Source organism: Danio aesculapii, chromosome 22 (assembly GCF_903798145.1).
Source record: "Danio aesculapii chromosome 22, fDanAes4.1, whole genome shotgun sequence".
NCBI classification, from domain to species: Eukaryota; Metazoa; Chordata; class Actinopteri; order Cypriniformes; family Danionidae; genus Danio; species Danio aesculapii.
The window spans coordinates 36,369,918-36,394,365 of NC_079456.1; the positions used below are offsets into that span (position 1 = coordinate 36,369,918).

Consider the following 24,448-nt stretch of genomic DNA (forward strand, 5'->3'; position numbering starts at 1 on the left):
ACTCACACACTTTGGACAATTTAGTTCATCCAATTCATTTATAGCACATGTGTTTGGACTGTGGGTGAAAACGGAGCACCCAGAGGAAACCCACACCAACACGGGGAGAACATGCAAACTCCACACAGAAATGCCAACTGACCCAGCCAGGACTCGAGCCAGAAACCTTCTTGCTGAGGCAAAAATACATTTACGCTGTAAAAACATGACAGAAAGTCATGACACTAATGTTTTTTTCTTAATGTTTAACTTATTTTAATAAGTTAATCTTTTTTTTTGAGTTATACAAAGTATAAATTGAGATGACTAGAAAAGTTCATTTGATTCAACAACAAAAAATTAAGGGGGCAAGAATATTTTACAGTGCAAGTGGTGTAATATGTCTTAATTATACAGTTGTACAATGCAGATTCTGAATTGAGCCTGTAAGGTGCGGTTTACACTAGTGAGTTTTCATTTTGAAACCTATCAGTTTTATTACGGTTATGGCTGGCATCCACAAACTCCGACATCTTCGGCACAGTGCAAATGGAGCGTTTTAAAAATGCTGAAGATCCTGTTTTAGTTTACAAATGCTGGTGATCTGTCTTTAATATACACTCAAAAAAGACTTTTGCTGCTTGTTTAAACTACTTATTTAAAATGAGCTGAAACAACACAATTCTTCAGTCTTTTGGGGACAACTTAATTGTTTTAAGTTCAATCCACTTAAATTTGTAAAAACTATTAAGTTAATTAAGTGTTGGGACAAGAGGGAGGAAAGGTGTTCAACCCAATCGATTAGTTTTGGGACAATATGAAGGAAATAAAGTAACAATTTAAGTGAATTGAACATAAAACAATTAAGTTGTCCCCAAAAAAACTCACAAATTGTGTTGATTCAGTTTATTTTAAGTGCGGTTTATTTATTATTTCGAGAGGATCACGTGCTTATGATTAAACACGGCTGGCATCGCATCAGCTCTATATTTTGCACCAATCAGATGCATTATAAATAACCAGAGATTTCCTCTCCAGTCATCTTTATCTTGAACAAATCCCCCCTTCCACCCCTATTCCTCCCCTTTTCTGGTTTGCACTGTTGCCTCACAGCAAGAACGCCGCTGGTTCTGCCCCTCACTTGGCGTTTCTGTGCAGAGTTCACAAGTTCTCCCCGTGTTCACGTGGGTTTTGCCTGGGTTCCCCGGTTTCGTCCCACCATCCAGACATACACCATAAGTAAATTGACTATTCCAAAATAGCACCTAAGACAACTCATAGCCAGACACTTCTCAGCTCGCTTACAGAGATACCTGAGCTCAAACTCCCCTCTCGCCCTTCTAATGGGAGGGAGCCCCAGGCTCGAGGATATTCCGAGCTCAGGGCTCTTTTAATGTTGACTGAATATTCAATGCAAAGAGGGAAAATGTAACTCTGTGTACAGCAATACACAAGCACTTGAGTGAATTAATGTTAATAACAACTTAATATGACTGTCCTCATGTTTCTTTAGTGAAAATTATTGTATAAACACTCATCAAAACCCAAACTGCCACCGTTCAGACTTCTCAACCATCTCACCAATACAGATAGACAAGAACACTGAAATAAATGAAATTAACTTGTGGTTTGGTCTGTCTGTAAAATATTGTCAAGACTTTTTTTTACCAGAGTAGAGGATTATGGTCTCACCTTGAAGTTCAAGCTGTCCTCAATTAGAAACAGTGTCTATTAATGATGCAGAGTTTGGATGAAATGCATGCATCCTGAGATACCGGGTAATGGCTGAATGGTTCCTGCTACACTGAATTTGGAAAAATGGGTGTGAAAAACATTGCCTCGTTCTGGTTAGTCAAATTTGTCTAAACAAATATGGCATATAAAAAGCAAGTAAATCAATTATGTTCACTATATATAACCTGGACACGTAAAAAGTCAAAGTAAAACCTGTAGTTGAACTCTTCAATCTGTTGCAGTCCAATTGGTTGATGATCCTGATGGCTTTTATTTGTTATCCAGCAATACGGGTAAGTAAATGTACGAACAGTTTTGTGTTTATGTTTGATTTATTAGTATGTGTTAGTAATATTTTAACACTGTAATATTAACTGTAACTGATTAATATTGTTAAACGGTAAGTAAATGAATGACCATTTTGGTGTTATAATGTCTCATTTATTAGTATGTGTTTGTAATATTTTATGTTATAATAATGCGCATGCTGGACCAACATTAATTACTCTACTTTTAAAAGAAAGATTACGCTTGTTGTATACATGGATCTTGGTGCTTTTTAATAGTTTGGACTTATTTTTATGTATGCTAAAATGTTGTGCTTGCTTCGATTTGGTTTGAGTTGTTCATTATCCACTTTATCACAAGTTTTAAGCACAAGAAGTTACAGGAGATTCTAGTTTGCAGTTTAATATCTTGGTGATTAACAGTGAGAGTTTGGAGCTGTTGGTTTATTTACCATAATATTACATTTTGTGTGTGTTTCTCATTGGGTTGAACAGGATGCAACGTGGTTTTCCGGTCTCACTTTTTTCCAATTGATCACCTTCTGCCTGATTATACAATGTAAGATATATTTCCACAGAATTGTATTATTCAATTTTTTCATAAACTATCTCTGATGATTGCAATTTGATTAAACTGCAAGTACATATTCTGTAAAAAATAAATAAATCCAGGATTCCACACAATTCATTAATGTTGGCCCAACACAAATCAATTAAGTTAACTCAAAGGTGCTGTATGTACATTTTTACTCTTCTAAAGCATAAAGATGCCATAATATGTTTGCAGAAAATTCAGAAACATGCTCAATGAGCATTCTTGTTTATCTGAAAAACAATGCTGAAGTCAGATATTCTGCTTTGAGAATGTGCTTTACGTGCCAGAACGACTGTCTTTGTTTTGGTCCCTTTAACCCACCCAATGCCAGTTTAGCCAATTATATTTCAGCACCCCGGATTTCCTTGTTGGAAAACAGCATATTTCATTCATTCAGACATGAAGGCTCTCAAAGTATGTGTCCACGACCGTAAATGCAACCTCCGGTGGACAGTAACAGCCCCAAAATGAGACGCAGATTCTGAATACCAAATGAGGTTATTAATTGGCAAATAATATAAATATTACGAGCGTAAACATTAGGTGAGCAGGTTACATTGTAACCCCGTGTCCTACAGGGGCGATTTTAGGATTTTCATTTTAGGGGGGCTAAGCTCCTGAGGTAAAAAAATAAATTATAATAATAATAAATATATATATATACGCTTAATATTACTTATGTAAGTAGTAATTTAATATTAAGAAATTAATAAATGTTAAAATGTTTAATATGGTAAATAAAACTGTACTGCAAAAACAGAGATAGCCATTTGAGTTCTGAATGAGTTTGAGTTCTCAACACACCTGTTTACCATAGTAAAAAGCACTTTCTATATTTAAGTACATTTTTGTTTCCATGTATTAAATAAGTAAAACTGCACTTATCTAATTAAACAGCTAATTTAAATATATATTTTTAAACCTGCAGGCTAATTCACATATTTCATGATCTGAATCACAATAATAAAATAAGATTTTTTAAATACAAGACAACACATGATGTTTCTACCTCTGTCAGTGACTGACAGGTAAAATGAGTTCACTAAGTGGTCCTGTCACAGTTTTAATACCTTCTGTGCAAGACTGTATGGTATGGTTAATGCCACATGCACTAACACAAAAGGTGTTTTATATTGGTAGTTAATTTTGAAATTAAAATAGCGAACTGTTCGAGAAGAGCTCATTTTTCGAGAAAACAGCTGTGATTAAGCGGTGAGCACTGATGAAACAGTAGATGGGAAACCCGATGGCTCCTCCATGACATTGGGGTACAAGTGATACAAGTGTATCTATAGCGAAGAACTGTAAATATGCAGATATTATAGGCCTAATACTATCGTAATCTACCAATAAACAAACACCTTGTTCTCTCAATCTGCACAGCTGTGCTTCGCTGATCAAATGAAAAACAAAAGACAGGAAGGAGCTGAATTCTTTCGCTGATTTCATATCAAATTTAAAGGGAACTGAGACGATAATTTAGTGTACAGTTTATGAGCTAATCGCAAACGTTTTAGGGGGGCTGAGTAGAAATATAGAGGGGCTACAGCCCCCCTAAAATAGGCCTAGCAACGCCCATAGTGCCCTAACAAAACACTATGTGATGAGATACGCAGAGATCAGCAATTTGGCTGTTTGTACCAGACGAAACCTGACAGAAATTTAAATACAGCCATTCAGAAGCACAGAATAGTGCACTCACTGCACTCCAACGAAATGTAAATGGTAAGTTTTATAATCTAATGAATACTTATTAAACCTCTTTAGCATGATTAAATGTAGATGCCGAATCACTGATATGTGTTGGTTTGCAGTCACAGTTCTAAAGTTAAATTTCAAACAGTTTATTTTATTTTCAAGATCTGAGGTGAACTAACTGCTGCTGCTTTCAGTAGTTTGGCAGTAAATGTCATGTGAAATGTCATTCAGACTCACATTATTAGCATTTAACACTGAATAAAGCACATGAGGTGTACCCGAGGTCACCTGTGAGAACCTGAAGCTATTTATAATATATAAATTTTAGGTGTTGGTTAGGACAAAGACTACTTTTAGTATGAAAAAATATTCCTTCTGTTGCATGCTATTTAGAACAGAGTTAAAATCAGCCTTAAATCAGCCTTTAGGCTCGATAGTCAGGAACACTCACATCAACCTGGCAACCTGCGCTTGTGTGGAATCATTAGAGGACGAGCTGAGTGAAAATGTGTTTTGATCCAGGAGTGCAATACCTAGTTCAACCACTGGGTGTCAAACTTACATACTGCACCTTAACAAAGTGGACCATTGAACATAAAATAATTAAGCTGTCCAAAACAATCTTGAGAATTGTGTTGTTTCAGCTCATTGTAATTAAGTACTTTGAATAAGCAGCAATTTTTTGTGTGTGATAATAGATTTTCCAAACTAAATAAATTAATATAATTATCTATTAAATAAATCTGCTTTCAGCTCTTTTATTAGCATCTGTAGCGCCATTAAACTGTTCAGAACCAACAACAAAGTCCCTCCTGACGGCCATAAGAGAAGAAGTCATCGACTACAGCGACGCAAGACCAGTTATAAGTCTGAAAACTCCCACCAATGTCACTGTGGACTTGACTCTGTATGGAATATTAGGAGTGGTGAGCAATCCTAAGTAGATATCTGCAACTTATAACTGATAAAGTGGCATTTACATGCTATTAAACCCAAGTCTTTATTGTATTAATGGGTACAAATGCATCTATTTTCCCTTTTCAGAATGAAAAATCACAGGTGCTGGAAACGTATCTGTGGGTGAGGACGGTAAGAGTGAATACATGCAGTGCCATTTAGGCTATTTTATTTAATTTTATATATTTATCTAACAAAAGGGGACAGTATACATTAATCAACCTTCCTCAAGAAGGTTGTAAATGTGCTCAAATTAACCCCAAACGCTAGTTTTCATTGGTCGTTTCTTTGCCAGATGACCGATAAACCAATAAAAATACTAATTCAAATTATAAGATAAACTCATAAGAACGGTGGCGCAGTGGGTAGCACGATCGTCTCACAGCAAGAAGTTCGCTGGTTCGAGCCTCGAAGTCAGCTGGCATTTCTATGTGGAGTTTGCATGTTATCCCCGTGTTCGCGTGGGTTTCCTCCGGGAGCTCTGATTTCCCCCACAGTCCAAAGAAATGTGGTATAGGTGAATTGGGTAGGCTAAATTGTCTGTAGTGTATGAGTGTGTATGGATGTTTCCCAGTGATAGGTTGCGGCTGGAAGGGCATCCGCTGCGTAAAACATGTGCTGGATAAGTTGCCAGTTCATTCCGCTGTGGCGACCCCTGATGAATAAAGGAACTAAACCGAAAAGAAAATGATTGAATGAATGAATCTCAAAAGAACAGCAGATAACATCCACAACAACAGCAAAAAAGACGAGTGTTTCTTAATGTTGATTATTAAGGATCTTTTCTTGAACAGTCTTTTACAGATTGTTGTATCGAATTCCCCTGATGTGATGATTACTGAAGCTTCAGTAAAGTTCATTGCTGATTTGATTTTAGCTTGTTTGCTTGTTTTGTAGAGGTGGCAGATTGAAGGTCTGACCTGGGATCCTGCAGAGTGTGGAACAAAAAAGATCTCACTACCAAGAGAAAAGATTTGGTTTCCAGACATTGTCATCAATGAGTTGTAAGTCAGATAAATTGCTTTGACTAATGATGACTAGTAATAAATAAATGTTCATCAGGTTTTTCTCCATTATAACCAGTATAGCACCATATTTAGTTATAGGCTGATTTCAGGGGTGTATTGAGATCTCGTGTCACGAGATTAAATCATGAAGAGATTTCTTGTTGAGGTGAAAAGTTCGCTTGAGTTTGAAGGGAATGACAGGTTCAAGTTTTACATATACAGTGAAAAAAAAGATTATTGATTATTAAAACAATATTGATACCCCGCCTGTCCTACATCACCCAACCCGCTCGGAGCTGGTATCGAACCAGCGACCTTCCGCATGGGAGTCGGGTGCTCTACCAAGGAGGCTAAAGACCATGGCCTCTACCGTCTGTCCCTCGAGCACCTTTAGAAGTCAGAGGAGTGAGGTTTACCTGCACAGCACTTACTAGCTGGCCTCCGTTACACTCACCCCCCTAAACCTCACTCCCATCCGGGTCACGGCACCAATGTAACCCCGCCAGTCCTACGCCACCCAACCCGCTCGGAGCTGATATTGCACCAGCGACCTTCCACATGGGAGTCGGTTGCTCTACCAAGGAGGCTAAATACCATGGCCTCTAGCGTCTGTCACTAGAGCACCTTTAGAGGTAAGAGGAGTGAGGTTTACCTGTACAGCACTTACTAGCTAGCTGGCCTCTGTTACACATGTCTCATGTTCCACTTAACCTTTTCTAAACGAGTAAACAGACTACTGCAGGTGCAGAAAGACACGTCCTCTCACGCAGTTGCAGATCGCACACTCTTTCAGACAACACAGTTGATTTTCATCAGGACTAGTTGTTTAGCATCGACTTGGTGTGTCCCAGCCCTTAATTTGTGTTCCAAAGATGAATGAAACGACATGATGGCGAGTTGAATTAGATTACGAGAATTAACAACAGAATTTACATTTTTGGGTTTTGGGTGTACTTTCCGAAACACACTCTATGCTATTTCAGAACTACTAATCTGCTTCCACCCCATGATGCTTAAAGGGATTGTTCCCCTTCTGTTTTTAACCCACCACCCTCAATCAATTTGCAGCATGGATGAAAACCGAGCACCAGACACATATTACGTCTATGTGACCTCCAATGGTCAAGTGATCGATGGACGGCCGTTTCACATTATCAGCTCCTGCAAACTGGACATCTACACCTTCCCGTTTGATTTTCAGAACTGCACATATACTTTCAACTCCTACAAACATTCTCGTGAGTAGGACAAAATGGAAAAATGCAGGTTCCTGTTTGACTCGGTGTGATTTATTGTACCTTTCCTTTCTTCATAGGTGACGATGTTCAGCTGTTCTTCTATAAGCCAGCAAAGGAGATCTTCAAGGAGTCTATTGATTTAATGACAACGAAAGGAGAGTGGGAGCTGATAGACATGCTGGCTGAGAAACCTGTACACAGCTTTCTGGAAGGAGCTTGGGATAACCTCATTGTTCACGTTGGTGGCATTTTAAACATTGGGGGAATTTTGGAGTGTGTCCTCATGACGTAGTGGATCAGGTGCAATAAGTGTTGGACGTGCAACCACGGGTAATAAATTACCCATTATATTGTGTTTTATTAACGTCTACACCTATCCCAACCCTAAACTCAACCATTATAGTAGTTTTGGCGTTACCACAGTGAACGTTACAATGTCCACTATGTATTGCACCTGATCCAGTACATCATCGTGCTACAGACTGCAGTGAGGACATCTTGGAAATTAGGGGAAAAATCAGAGTCTGTCATTTCTATGTGACCATCAACCATTTTCTCAGTGGATGAACAGCTGGCGAACCCTTGCTGCAGCTCTGATACAAGGTTTATTTATGGAGAAAATCAAAAAGCGCTGCAATGTTTGGGAGCTCTGCATTTGTCTGCCATTAGTCTACCATTATTACTGAAATGTGCATATTCCATAGAAAGTTTGAAGCTGATTGGTCAGTTCTTGTCATGTGACTCGCGGTGCGCTTGCGCCATTTTGAAACATTGAGACGTTTTCAACTAAACGCACCTGGAAAACACACCAAGTTGAAGTCGCTAGTCTAATCCTAATCACTTCCAACATGCGCAAGCCGTGTGCCTCCATTGGAAATAATGAACTTGGGCGTGCAAAAGATGCCCCATGTGGACGGACCCTTGCACTGCACTTTTTCAGAGTTGAAATCTTGAGCACCCTACTTATGTGAGCAATAAAATCCTCATCCAAATTAAAGGCCAGGACACGCCAAGCAGACGTTCGACCATTGGGCTTTGATGGTATGTTGGTCAGGCTAGTTGGTTTAGTCTGTTCCACACGTTGGCTCTTGTGAGGTTAACATCGGATCGCATCTGAGACACGTCTTCTTGAGCAGAACACGATTCTTGTTTCAGTCAGCTTTCATCCATTTGATGTATTTACACACAGATATTTGATCCAAAACTGAGCCAATGACCATTGAGGTGAGGTGACAACACAGTTGGGTTTCGTCAGTGCGAAGGCACACCTATAGCACAAAATTCTTTGAAGGGATAATTTAGCTATTTATTATTAATCTGGCAGATGTTCTTGGCTTTTTTTGTCTCTCATTTTTATTTTCCATTGTGTTACAAAATGAGCATGAGAGTGTGATAAAAGTGTCAATTGCATGTATCTCACACTGAAGTTCTCAGTCCTGTTATGTCTTCTATTATTGACACTTGACAAATACTAATGCAATGTTCTCACCATTGTGGTCTAGATTGTCTTGAGACGACGAGCTACGCTGTATGTCGTGAACCTCCTGATTCCCAGCAGCTTCCTGCTCTCCTTGGATATCTTCAGCTTTTTACTGCCTCCTCAAAGCGTGGACCGTGCTTCCTTCAAAATGACCCTCATCCTGGGTTACACTGTCTTTCTGCTGCTAATGAATGACCTTCTGCCTGTCACAGGAAACAACTTACCTCTCATAAGTATGTCATACTAGCCTTCTTCTTCACTACTTTTAAATTATTTAATCTTTACTGTGGTGGGGCAACGCGGTGGCGCAGTAGGTAGTACTGTCACCTTACAGCAAGGAGGTCGCTGGTTCGAGCCTCGGCTGGGTCAGTTGGCATTCCTGTGTGGAGTTGCATGATCTCCCCGCGTTCACGTGGGTTTCCTCTGGGTGCTCCGGTTTCCCCCACAAGTCCAAAAACATGTGTTACAGGTGAATTGGGTAAGCTAAACTGTCCGCAATGTATGAGTGTAAATGGATGTTTCTCAGTGATGGGTTGCGGCTGGAAGGGCATTCGCTGCGTAAAAATGTGATGGATAAGTTGGTGGTTCATTCCGCTGTGGCAACCCCAGATTAATAAAGGGACTAAGCTGAAAAGAAAATGAAAGAATGAATCTTTACTGTGGTAAAAAGACCAGAAAGTATAAAGGATATGTGTTTACCCAGCAGTCACCTTAATGTCAAAATGACATCAAGCATGACGTCAAAAAACAAATCAAAAATGCAAAATGATTTGATGTCGAAACTTTGACATCCATTTGACATCCACACATTGAAGCCCTTTTGACCACCTAAATAACGACAGAAAACCTATTATAAGAAATGTTTTATTCAAGTGAAAGCTTCAATTTCAAATGATAAATTTACATTTGTAAACTACCTTGATGTCAAAACGCCATCAGATACCAATTATTATGTGTTTTACCAATGCTAGATTCACATCAAACTTATTTGTATTTTTGACATCTTTTTTCTTGTCAAAGCAAAAACATCAAGGTGTCGGCTGGGTATGGCAGCAATCTACTCAATTGAAGTGGAACCATGTTTACTGCTGCTCTCCGAAAGCTCACATACAAATTCCAGTCATTTCAATAGGAATCCAGGCAAACAAGATTTTCAATCAAAGGAAAAATCTTCCCTACACAGATGTCACTCTTGTTCATCTTGATCATGCAACTTTGTGGCATCGACTCGACTAACAGAATCCTAATAAAAGTGATTTAATGCATCACTACAATGAGGATTACACTGGGGGTAGGGCTGAACGATAAACTCCATGCGATTGTCGTTTGCATTATTCTATAAAGCCGGCTCTGCAATCAGCTGTGAATCTCCAGCTCCTGTTCAGCTAGAGCAGTGTTTACTAAACACAGCCATGGTTTTCTGCCAAACTACACAAAACAAAAGAACACACGATAGTCAAATTGCAAATAATCATTCTGCGATATTAAAAGCTGTTTGGGTGGCTTGTCAGTGAACTACAGATTTTGTCGTAAATGTTGCTAATGTTAAAACCCCACAGCACCTCATATAATTAGGTTTTTAGTCATAACTCACTTTATAGTTTCAGTCCAGTCCTTAAATGAAGTCCTTCTGTTAAATGATGCGTCTTCTTACACAGAATAAATCATGCAACATATTTATATAATAACAGTGACAAAGGCACTGCATCGTTACATACATTACTATCAGAAAAATTAAGAACTCGGATAAACCATATGCTGCTGTTGACATGTGTTTATAAATCTCGCAGAATCAAATGAAATCAGTAATATCTTACAGTGTTGTACAACCGTACAAGCTAAAAATTAACATATCATGTTTGTCCACAAAGTGTGCAGCTTTTGTCACTGCAGTGTATCTCAATGGGTTCCTGGAAGAACAATTCAAATACACTACTAGTACATTAGTATACTTACTAAATAAACTATACTTTTACACTTGACCTTTACTTAAGTATACTTCTTTTTTCTAAAGGTGTATTTACTGACTTACTAAGATCAGTCTTGTACAGCCAGGGGGAGTATTGCTGCTCTGACAAAGCTAGGGATGCTCCAATCAGGATACCGAGTACCAATTCCTTGTCATGATGATCAGCTTATACTAAATTCCAATTCTAATGCTTCAAGCTTTATAATGCATTAAGCACATTTTCCCTCTAAGTATGAACCTTAAGAGAAGATCTCACCTTACCTAAGAGAATAAATGAAGGATGCTGCATATAATCCCTTAAACACGTCTCTTATAACCATTTAGGTGTAAACATGTCATGGCCAGAAGCAGCTTTACAGAAAATAATTCATCCATTCATTTGATTTTGGCTTAGTCTCTTATTAGTAAGGGGTCGCCACAGTGGAATGAACCACCACAGAAAAAAATATAACACAGATATCAACATTGGAAAGAAAAATTACGAACAATGGAATTTGGAAACTGCCAATCGTGGAGGAGGAATTCAACATGTCTCAATCAAGAAAAAGTTTGGAGCGCATGTTTGATGCACAAGAAGTTAAAATGCACACCTATAAATCTTATACTTCTTTACTAAAAGGAAATAGGCCTATAAACTACTGTTTATTGCAATAAGTAAATTAAAAGATGTTATATTATTAAATATAGTTTTTTTTATCTAATAATTCCAGCCAGCTTTTAGTGAACTTGCAATATTGTCAAAAACACAGAACTTTCAGTTGTACTATGTAAAAAGGCGTAAATACATGCAGGACCATTCAAATATTTTCCTCGTCTCCAACTACTGACAGCAGATCTCTCAATGCGAGAGATGGGGATTTGCACTCGCAATCTGTTCTCTTACTCATTCTCTCTCGCCGCCATGATTTCCAGGTATTTTAACTAACTTTAGGGGATCACTGAGTCAGTATAAATTTGTTGGAGATTCGCGGAGCTATTGAGAGTTACATGTGAGAGCAGCGTGACACAGCACGGGGTGTTGGAGTCTTCAAAAACACTTTACCATCACTTAACCTTTTCAAACTTCTTTCTGCCCTAAAACAAAGTATGAAAATAAATCCCCTTGAAGAACACCGGGACCTTAAGCAACTGTGTTTGTTTGTCCAAGTTAGCAATGATATCTAATAGGATGAGGCTGAGATAGGTCAATTGTGTGTACAATCTACTTAACCTTTTAATGCTTTTGTAAACTGTAGCCTAGGAGTCTCCAACCTTACCAGACCTAATCTTTTTCCCTCCATCTAGATGTGTTTTTCTCGATGTGCTTGGCCCTGATGGTAGCAAGTCTTCTTGAGACTATCGTCATCACCAATGTCCTCTGTGGCTCCCGTACTTTTCCTCCCTTACCAAAGTGGCTCAACATTTTGGTCCTGAAATATATGGTTCGGCTTGTTTGTATGAGGAAGTCTTCTGATGAAAACTCTGAAGGTAAGACTCCTTTTGTATCCAAGATCTGGATGATTACACACTAGATTAACTGGTATGGACTTAACGCCAGAGTTCTTATGATTGAGGTAAAGCATGCTTTCCAATGGTTGTCCTGTTTCTTTCTTACAGCAAACAGATCTGAGCCGACCTTCTACAAAAACATGATGACCAATATTCCAGAGAAAGAGCAAATAAGTGCAAGTCCAGAGACACTCTCGGACCAATGTCTAAAAGAAATGAAGAAGATGAGTACTGATCTGCTGGCCATCCGGCACCATGTTGAAGAGCACTTCGATAATGGCAGCAGCTCAGATGAATGGATGGTGTTTGCGCATGTGCTTGACCGAATGTTCTTTATGCTGTATATGATTTTTGTTGTTGTGAGTTTAAGCACAATCATGTTTCTGTGGCTGAACTCGTACAATCTAGACAAAAAGTCTTAGCATGTTACGCGTAGAGTTGGGTATCATTTGGGGTAATTTTGATACCTGTGCTAAATCAATACTTTTAAAACGGTACCGTGCTTGAAATGATACTTTTGAGACACAAAATTATCGTGAATGACTCTAGAAAAACTTTTTATCTATTTAATCTATTTATGTGAATCATTTAAATTGAACAATATTGTTAAAATTTGATGAATGTGATCATGCGTGTTGATGACTCTGAAGGGAGTCACTCACTGGATGCACCTAACTGCATGCTTTGCCTTCTATATGTTGCTAGCAACAAAAACAAACAACATTGTTGATGGTGTCCATATGCCCAAAGAGCTTAGAATCACCAAGAGGCGGGAAAAAAAAGCGCATTAAAGCTGAGATACAACCTGATAGACGACAATACAACACTTACAATCACAATCATCAGCACTTTTAATAGTTTATTTTACAGACTTATAATATGCTGTTGTTCTATTGGAATTTTCATTCCAAAATGGCCGCCGCGCCATCTAGTGGCTGCTTCCCAAATCGCATTAAGGGGTCACACACCAGAAGCACCATGCAGCGCCATACATTTCAGAATTCTAAACATAGGTTTCTATCAGGGTACACATACCGGCGCCACAAGTCGGCGGCTGTCGGCAGCGCCCAGCCACGACTCAGGATGCCGTTCATATTCCTGCTGTGCCACAGAGCGCCATCTGATTAGTTTCATGTTAAATATCATGTGAATGTGCGCGTATGGTGTGTGATACTTTTAACTGTCATGTGCGCTCCGTGTCGCAGCACCGAGCAGTGCTTCTGGTGTGCAACCTGCTTTAGAGTGTCACCTCTTGGTGATTCTATGCTCTTTGATATCCCTCAAAGTTGTTTAGAATTAAATGTTTAGAGATAGTCTTACCAAAGACTATAGAATACACAAGACATGTCACTTTTGAATGGGGAAAAGTGTAACTGTCAGCATGGCGAATGAAGCCCTGCCTTCTAGTACAGGAGCCAATCAACGATCACTATAGAATGACAATTCTCCGGGGAAGGGGCTCGGACCAGATGTTAGTTTCTGTAGATTTTGTGTGATACGAAAATTTAGAAATGAAACTAAATAGACAGTTGTTGTGTCACCGTAAGCTTGGCAAGTATTTTTGGAGAATTTGATGTTTCCCTATTCAAACAGAATGCCAGAGCGGCGTTTCAAAGATGGCTGCCGAGTGAAATGACTTGCCTTAAAGGGACTTTGGTGTTACACAACGCATACCTTGCTGTGGCTTTGACGTCGTTGTCATGACACCAGTGGCACTGAAATTAGGCACCGAAATTCACATGCTGATTCAGTCCAGTGCATATTGGTTACATTGGTATGGCACCAGGTTTCAGTACCCAACCCTAGTTACAGTTAGGTCCATAAATGTTTGGACATCAACACAATTCTAACAATTTTAGCTCTATATACCAACGCAATCAATTTGAAATTAAACAAACAAGATGTGCTTTAACTGCAGACTGTCAGCTTTAATTTGAGGGTATTTACAAATCAGGTGAACAGTGCAGGAATAACAACAGTTTGCATATGTGCCTCCCACTTGTTAAGGGTCCAAAAGTAATTGGACAAAGCTTGGCTTCAAAGCTGTTCCATGGCCAGGTGTGTGTCATTCCCTCATTATCCCAATTACAATAAGCAGATAAAAGGACCAGAGTTTAGTTCAAGTGTGCTGTTTGCATTTGAAATCTGTTGCTGTCAACCCTCAAGATGAGAATTATTTATGTACTTAACTGTATGTGTCTGTCTAAACTGAAGACGCTTAACATCTGAGGACATCACTGGGATTTGTTTCTGATGTAATGGATCTTCAACAAAGTAATCTTGCTTTAGTTTATACAACTATAGAGACTTTAATACTAGGTTTAGATCACACAATATTTTTATTTCACAATTTTTGAGTCAAAAATTATTGCTGTGTTCTGGATATGAAACAAGTCTAATGTACATGTTGCTTTGCATCTGATTATTGCATGTTTTATAATAATGTGTGTGATAGAAGAAAAAAGAATGAAAACAATGACTAATTAAGTAATTTACGAATGACCACAACATCCTGTATTAAAATGATCAAACCAAAACTCGGCTGAAAATGTGTAGTCTTAACTTTATTAAATGCATAAAATTATGTATGTTTGGGGTCTAGACACAAAGAAAAAAATATTTAAAAGGGTGGTCCACTACGTTGTCATATGTTAAACTTTAGTTGATGTGTAATGTAGCTGTGTGAGCATAAACAACATCTCTGAATGTAAGACGCTCAAAGTTCAATGCAAAGGGAGACATTGGATTGTACAGAATTAGCTTAGCAAAGGCTACAGCGAATAAACTTTGGGAACTACAAAAAAATACAGCCAGGTTAGTGAGATCACAAACACGTTAGCAGCACAGGGGCGTGGCCAGAGGTGCTGTAACATTATAGCAGAGAAAGCTAAAATGGCGTCCAAACGCTGCTATTTCCACAGAGCTTCTTCTGTTTCTGTATTTGGGCTTCCAAAGGACACGACACAAAGAGAGACGTGCTTACAATTGAACTTTAATTATTTTCCAGAGAATTATAATAAATATACAGCTAATCTTTGACAAAGGAGAGCTTCCAGAAGCTCTCCCAGTTCAGTGCTGGATTCGGTTAAAAACTCCTCCAACAGACGAAGCTGTGGATAGTGAGTCACAACCTGTAAGGGTTTTATTTGTTCAAATTGATCAATTACATAATTCCGGGAGTTAAATTCCAGGAGTTTTCCGGGAGACAAAATGGGAGATGTGTCTGAAATACGGGAGACTCCCGGGAAAAACGGGAGTGTTGGCAAGTATGATCACCCCTTTAAATTGAAATTCTTTTTCAAATATTTCCTAAGTGCTGTTTAACGAACAGATTTATTTTTAAATAGTATAAAAATTATTTATTTTTTTATAATAATTTTTTAGGGGTTTTCACCTTTATTGATAGGGCAGTGGAGATTAGAGACAGGAAAGTATGGGGAGCAGAGAGAGGGCATGGATCGGCAAAGGACCTCGAGCTGGGAATCGAACTCATGTCACCACGAGCACCTCGGTGTCGACGCACTAACCACTAGGCTATTGGTGCCGACATAAAAATAATTTCTAATAACTAATTTTTGTGTGCCATGATGAATGTACTATTTTTTTTCTAATTATTACTGGAGTTAATTCTGTTATTATTGCTATTAATAGAGTGAAATTCTGTCATACACCGCTGTGAAAAGGGGCGGGATTAAAGAAGATGATTAGCCATTAAAAAAAACGAGCGTTTGGTCCATATCTAAAATTTCTGTCTAGAGAGGTCATGTTTTGATCCTCAATTGGTCAGAGTACACCAAGCAAACTGCGAAACTTGTCACACGACCTTGTGTTTCCTGTCTGTGAAAAGTGTAGTGTGACTGCCACGTTATTTTGCAAGGAAAACATCTCTACACACATTCACCACGAACAATCTAGTTTATTCAATTAGCACATGTCTTCTGACTTGTGGGGTAAAACAGAGCACCCGGAGGAAACCCACACAAACAACATGCAAACTCCACACAGAAATGCCAACTGTCCCATCCAAGGTTCAAACCAGCAACCTTCTTGTTGTGAGGTGATTATGCTACCCACTGCACCACCATGCTGCCCTGATTTCATGTTTCTCTTTTTAAAATAAAGTAAACTGAAATAAATATATTTTAGTACACCTTCAAATAATGAATTATGGTAAATCAAAGGTAATAATTTGATGTGTGGCTGTAAAAGAAGTCACAAGGAAATGGTTATATATTAAGTACTATGCATTTCTAGAAGGGATATTGAAATTATAAAGCTAGACACTGAATAAAATACACAATGACAAATACATTTACAATAAAATACAAATACAAAAAAAGAAACCATGTCAACATCTTGAGCATCATAAAAGCTCAAGTGAGAATCCAGTGTTTTTTCCTCTAATTAAATGTGTGGCGCTGAACATGTTTTTTTACATCTACTGGAACAACAAGGAGGATCACTAATGAAATCAGCCAATGCTATTAAAATAAGAAAGGTCAGTGGTTATTGAAGGTGTGAAACAACATATAACTGTGCATGACGGTGCCAGAGATGAATAATCACTTTTCAGCTGTGGAAGTAAGCAGTACGATTTAAACTTCTGCAGTTTTAACCATAAGGATATCTCCTCAGTGGATTATGGGACGTCTTTGGCGTTTTCTTTTGGCTTACTTCACTCTACTTACAGGTAAAAAAAGTTCTACTTATTATAAAGATATTTATACTTTAATCAGCTAATGCTTTGTTCAGAAAAATATGAAATACCTACAGGGATTCAGCGCTATTTAAGATTGTTTTACTTTAAAGCAGGCTAAAGGAAAGCTTATGACGAGAGTTATATTTGTATTATATATGCTCATATTAATATGCCTGTAAAGAGAAAGATTTTCAGTGTTTAGCTTGATAAACAAATTAATTAATAGCTAATAAATAAAATAACCTCAAAACATTTTTAATGAACACATTAAACTTGAAAAACAAAGTGTTGTCTGTATGATTTTGTTTTTACTCGTCTCATTCACAAAAAGTTGTTAACATTTTTCCATATTTTCAAATGCTGGTATTCCCTGTTTTCCGAACATTAATATAACATTCTCATATCTATCATCATCATCGTACGTAGGTTATAAACTGTAATTTCTTACCTCAAAACTTTTCTAAAGAGCCTCAATCCTGCTGTCATATCAAGGATTTGGGATGATATTTCACTGCTTAAAGCTCATCTCTCCTCATGCTGCACGATTTGTTTTAATGACTCCAAGATAACAATGATTACATCGATTATATAGCTGACTTAAACATTGTTCTAAATTAAAGGTAATAGATCGTTTTTTCCGCTGATGAACGACCGGCAGCCAATCAGAATCCGCCCTGCTGTAAAGAGCGCCAAATTTAAAGCGACTGAAACGGTTTTTTTCTAGCTGAACGATTGAATATGTTGACAGCCAATCAGAAATCAGTCTGCTTGAAAGTTTAAAGCGGCAGAGGAGCTGCTGTGGACGATATGGTTATCCTTAAATATCATATTTTAACGGTTTGTGTACTATATTCATTACGAAAATGGTTTCCTGTTTATTGATTGCTTTTTATATAACCACGGTTTTATTACAATAATATGCCATGATTAAACTGTGTTTAGAGTAGCTAAACCATGGTTAAATTGTGGTAACTATGGTTAACAGTGTTTTAAAACCACTTTGTGTGTGTCCGTGCGTGCGTGCGTATGTGTGTGTTGTTTTTGTAAGGGATTAAATATTTTTTATTTAAAGATAACTTTTAATTCACTTCAAACCTTTATGTAAGCAGTTTTAATACAGTGAAACTATGGTAAGTGTAAAATCTATGATTAATAATTTAAAACTGTGTGTAGGAGTATTGTGTAGTTCAGCATTTGCATCAATATAAATCGCTATTAAACATGAAAACAGATACCAAATGAAGTAACTAAGCTAGTTTTTCTGGTTTTGTTGTGATATTTAGTGTCACCATGTCTGGTGAATATGCTCCGATGTGAAGAAGGACAGAGTGGACCTTCATATGAATCTTTGCAGGAAGTGATTGACCGGAAGTCCTTCAGACCTTCACTAAACCTAAGCACCCCGACCATCACCAACATCTCCTTCACGCTCTATGCTATTTTGGGAGTGGTGAGTCTACACGGGACTAGCTATAAGTGTCTAGTTATATACTAAAAATATACTAAACATTAGAAGTGTGATCTGTTTTGCAGAATGAAAAAGCGCAGATCCTTACCACATTCCTCTGGCTCAGGCTGGTAAGTTTGGTGCATAAAGAGACTAAAGACATTTAAATAACTGCCTGACTGTAAGAATAATACTGTTTTTCGATCATCTTTGGTTTTAGTACTGGTTCCACGAGTTCCTCATTTGGGATCCTGAAGTCTGCGATGGTATTACAAAGATCTCTCTTCCAGTCGCAAATCTCTGGACTCCTGATATCATCGTTTATGAGTTGTAAGTGTCGTCTACTGAGGGAGTTTTAGACATTTTATGAACATAATAAAAACATTTTATTACACTGGGGAGAACTATTGTAGGCATTTCACTTCATGTAACTTAACATGCTATGCGAATACACCAACCAAATGTGCATTTAAAGTCTGACGGACAATCATTTAACAAAAATCTAAATCTAAAGTCATTTTATATTGTTGTATTCACTGTAAAAATACACTCACCGGCCACTTTATTAGGTACACCTGTCCATCTGCTCGTTAATGCAAATTTCTAATCAGCCAATCACTTGGCAGCAACTCAATGCATTTAGGCATGTAGACATGGTCAAGACGATCTGCTGCAGTTCAAAGCGAGCATCAGAATGGGGAAGAAAGAGGATTTAAGTGACTTTGAATATTGCATGGTTGTTGGTGCCAGACGGGCTGGTCTGAGTATTTCAGAAACTGCTGATCTACTGGGATTTTCTGGCACAATCATCTCTAAGGTTTACAGAGAATGAAAAAGAGGAAATATCCAGTGAGCGGCAGTTCTGTGGGCGCAAATGCCTTGTTGATGCCAGAGGTCAAAGGAGAATGGCCAGACTGGTTCCAGCTGATAGAAAGGCAACAGTAACTCAAATAAGCACTCGTTACAACCGAGGTCTGCAGAAGAGCATCTCTGAACACACAACACGTCCAACCTTGAGGCAGATGGGCTACAGCAGCAGAAGACCACACCGGGTGCCACTCCTGTCAGCTAAGAGCAGGAAACTGAGGCTACAATTCACACAGGCTCACCAAAACTGGACAATAGAAGATTGGAGAAACGTTGCCTGGTCTGATGAGTCTCCATTTCTGCTGCCACATTCGGATACTCGGCTCAGAATTTGCCATCAACAACATGAAAGCATGGATCCATCCTGCCTTGTACCAACAGTTCAGGCTGGCGGTGGTGGTGCTGGTTTAAAGGCTGATTTATACTACTGCCTCAAGTGCACGCGTATGCTACGGCGCAGCCTACGCGTGGACGCATAGCCCTCGCTGTGGCCATCGCTGACGCACACCTCTCAAAAAATGTAATGCGTACGCATAGCGCAAGCTGTGATTTGTCAAGCCGACCACTTGTAAACACCCGCTGCATCACGCTCGCGCGGCTCTCACCTCCGCCCACACTCAGCGCTGACGAGTGCATAACAACATAAAAATGAGTTCACTGTACTCAAATGGCCTGCACAGTCACCAGTGCTCAATCCAATAGATCACCTTTGGGATGTGGTGGAACGGGAGATTGGCATCATGAATTTGCAGCCGACAAATCTGCAGCAACTGCGTGATGCTATCATGTCAATATGGAGCAAAATCTCTGAGGAATATTTCCAGTAGCTTGTTGAATCTCTGACATGAAGGATTAGGGCAGTTCTGAAGGCAAAAGTGGTCCAAACTGGTACTACTAAGGTGTACCTAATAAAGTGGCCGGTGAGTGTATATACTTATGAATGATAAATAGTCAAATTTGGTAAATAGATTGTTTCTTGTTTAACACTCTGCAATAATCTTTAAAATAATCTATTGTTTTGCATCCCACTATGTTGCATCTAGCAGTATCAGAATTTAATATCAACTATCTTCATCTTGTTTTTATGCCAATTCAATACAAAGCTTCAATTCCAAAGTATTGTCAACTTATTTTTGTGCACATTGAACGCAGACTTTCATCCTATACTTTTTTTTTTGATAGCATTCATGCACTGAAAAATGCATAGCATACAGTGGTGTGAAAAAGTGTTTGCCCCCTTACTGGTATCTTATTTTGTTGCATGTTTGTCATCAAACAAATGTAAATATTAGTCAAATATAACACAAGTAAATGCATCATGCCGTTTTTAAATGATGGTTATTATTATTAAAGTAAAACTAAATACAAAACAACATAGCCCTTGTGTAAACAAAATGTTCAGCCATCTGTTAGTGACCTCAAGCTGAAGCAAAATTGGGTTTTGGAGCAGGACAATAACCCAAAGCACACCAGCAAATCCACATCTGAACGACTAAAGAAAAACGAATGAAGACTTTGGAGTGGCCTAGTCAAAGTCCTGACCTGAATCCAATTGAGATGCTGTGGCATGAACTTAAAAAAAAGGTGGTTCGTGCTCGAAATCCCTCCAAAGTGGCTGAATTACAACAATTCTGCAAAGATGAGTGGAGCAAAATTCCTCCACAGCGCTGTAATACTCATTACAAGATATTAAAAGTGCTTGATTGCAGTTGTTGCTGTTAAAGGTGGCCCAACCAGTTATTAGGTGAAACACTTTTTCACACAGTTTTGTATTTTCTAATACAAATATTTACTTTTATTTGATGATCTTAAACTTTAAAGTCTGACAAACATGCAAAGAAATAAGAAATCAGTAAGGGGGCAAACACCTTTTCACACCACTGTACGTAAACAAATTTTTTTTTTAGATGTTAAGTGTTGCCACCTTGTGGAAAAACTAGGTAGTACATAAAAAAGCAGATTTGCTTATACAAATTATGAGCAGCTAAAAATTGGCTACAGTACACATATCTGGCCACAAAATTAATGTATAATTATGTATATTCATTTATTAATTTCCCTATTTATCACAGCGGTATAAACCACCAACTATTCCAGCATATGTATTGTGTTTTAATTTAATATATAAAGTGATTTAACATGTAAAATATAAAGCGGACATTTGATGTTTATTCTCTCTTCTCCTGTTTAGTGTGGATGACGATGTATCTCAGGCCTGCCCTTTTGTGTATGTGAACCACACAGGCCACATCCGCTACGACAGGATGCTGAGGCTGGTTAGCGCCTGTAACCTGCAGATCTTCAATTTCCCTTTCGACATACAGAACTGCACCTTCACCTTCGGCTCCTACATGCACACCAGTAACAGCTCTGCTTTCGTTGCATTTCATTGCATTGTGTGTTTCTGTGAAGGCCCGCTTAACTTAACCCTGTTCGTTTTCATATAGCAGTAAGAGAAAGTCAGTTAATCAACCATTTTAATGCTTTTAAAAGTGGTGAAAGGGAATGAAATTTTAACCCATTAATTACCCTAAAGTCTAATTTTAAAAAAAGCTTAGCGTCTATTTCAGAGTTCGCCACAGCGGAATGAACCGCCAACTATTCCGGTATATGTTTTATGCAGCGGATGCCTTTCCAGCCGCAACCCAGTACTGGGAAACACTCATACATGGGAACGTGCAAACTCCATACAGAAATGCCAACTGGCCCAGCCTGGACTCAAACCAGTGACCTTCTTGCTGTGAGGCAACAGTGCTAACCACTGAGCCACCGTGCTGCCCTTAATTTTGTTTAGTCAGATTTTAATAATAATTTTTTTATATCTACATTTAAGGGAAAAGGCACTATAGTTGAATAGTTAATAATAATAATAGTAATATTTGGCACCATTCGTCCCCAGTCAGTTAATTACCCTGTTAACAGTTTCCTGTAAAATCTACAGGAACTTACTGTAAATCAATAACAGCAGAAACACTGTATTTCCATTTACAGCACCATTTATCTTGCTGTATATGTATTTACCGAATTGTATGTATATATTTACAGTAAAATATAGTCATTTTCACAGTCCGCATACTGCATAACTGTCCTACAGTAAAATACAGTTCATATAAGCTCCTGAAATGTCCCATTTTAACATCTAAATTAGGTATTTTTTTATTATACCTATTTAAATGTGCGCAAATTTGCATACATTTCAAGAACAAATAATTTATTTAGGGTTTTTACAAAGGGGATTTTGGGAATCTCTTTTTAGCACTCCATAACTCAAAAAAACACTGCTAGAAACAGCAAGAAGTAAACTTTTTGAGAATAAAATGTTGTATATAATAAGGAGAATTGTAATAAGGAGAAACAATTTATATAAGCTGAATTTAAACAATCAAATTAAGTTGAACATTACTACATTTAATTTGTTAAAATTCAGCCCATAAACAGTTTTCAACCCCTTACCTTACAAAAATGAGTAAATCCAACAATGTAAAACCCAATAAGTTAAGGCAACTCAAAATATTTCAGGAAACCGACTGCAACAAACCTTTTAAGTTCAAATACTAATGCTAATGAGTACTGTGAACTTAATCTATTTGAGTAAACGAAGCAATTTGAGCACAGTGAAACCCAATAAATGAAGAGAACTCAAACCAACTGAGTACTGTAAAACTCAATAAGTTATGGCAACTCAAACTGTTTGAGGAAACCGATTGCAACAAACCATTTGAGTTAAAAAAACTAATCTATATGAGTACTGTGAACTTACTCCATTTAAGTTGAAGTAATGAGGTATTTAATTACCTCATTACCTTCAACACCGAGTTCAAAACTCTTTTCAAATGAGTAGAATTAACTTTCAGTCAATTTTGAGTTAACTACACTCATTTCATTTGATAAAGTTGACTGTGTTGGGTTTTACAGTGCATGAATAATTGTTTTCAGTGTATATACACTGTAAAAATGCTGAGTTCCACACTTCGAGTTGTCCCAACACAAATCTATTAAGCTGATGTATTCATTTTTACAAATTTAAGTGGATTGAACATAAAACAACTAAGTTCTCCCTAAAAAAACATTAAAACTGTGTTTCAACTCATTTTAAATAAGTAATTTAAACAAGCAGCAAAAGTCATTTTTTCAGTGTATAGAGAGAGATGCATACAAATATGTACAAAACTGTGTAGTGTCTGTAAAAGCTGATTGTCATTCATTTTTTACTGAAAACAGCCTTAAAAATATTTATTGTAATTAAAATCCACAGATCTTCACTATAGACTAAAAGATATGGCCGTAGTATTCGTGACGTCATCCATAGGTTTCTGAAGTGTGCAAATGAGGCTACAAGTAGGCGTGGCCAACCGGCGCCATTTTGTTTGCGTGTCATCGCACCGACCAGGGGTTACCAAACAAGGGCAAAGAGGCGTAAGCGGAGCTACAGTCGCCTGCTAGCATTTTGCTAAGAAACGCTTAATACTCTATTACCTGCGACTCGTTTGGGTTCTGACCACATGTGCTTGGCTGTACACTATATCAATAAAGTGTTTAGACTTTTAAAAACGCTGCTGTAATACACTGAGCCACTATAGATTGATCTTATGATGTTTTTCTACAGGAGGAAAATGACTTCCAAACAACTTCAGATATAGTCTGTGTTAGCAAATGCAAGGCTATTCATGAAATCCAGCATAACACTGTATGACAACGCTTCAGATGACTGTTCTAGAGCCTACAGCTAATCAATCTGGCAGATTCTGGAGGGCATTACAGCTCTAAAGAATCATAAGAATTATAAATGATCTCAAGTAAAACAAATACATTTATCGTGATGGTATATAAGTATATAATGTCACTCACCTGGGAAATGGAGGCCACGTGAATGGGTTGTGAGCACAATTAAGTACACACAGCATGCCATATCATCTGATAATTGTAGGAAATAATTCCAAAAGGCTGTGTAAAGCCACATAAATCAAAACAAAAACATGATGTATATGCCGAGTTCAGCAGCT

The 24,448-nt window shown here is 38.0% G+C and overlaps 1 pseudogene; it reads left to right on the forward strand.

The window, feature by feature from the left end:
- Nucleotides 1-7,326: 7,326 nt before the first annotated feature.
- LOC130215783 (5-hydroxytryptamine receptor 3A-like) overlaps nucleotides 7,327-24,448 on the forward strand; it is a 24,072-nt pseudogene continuing 6,950 nt past the window's right edge.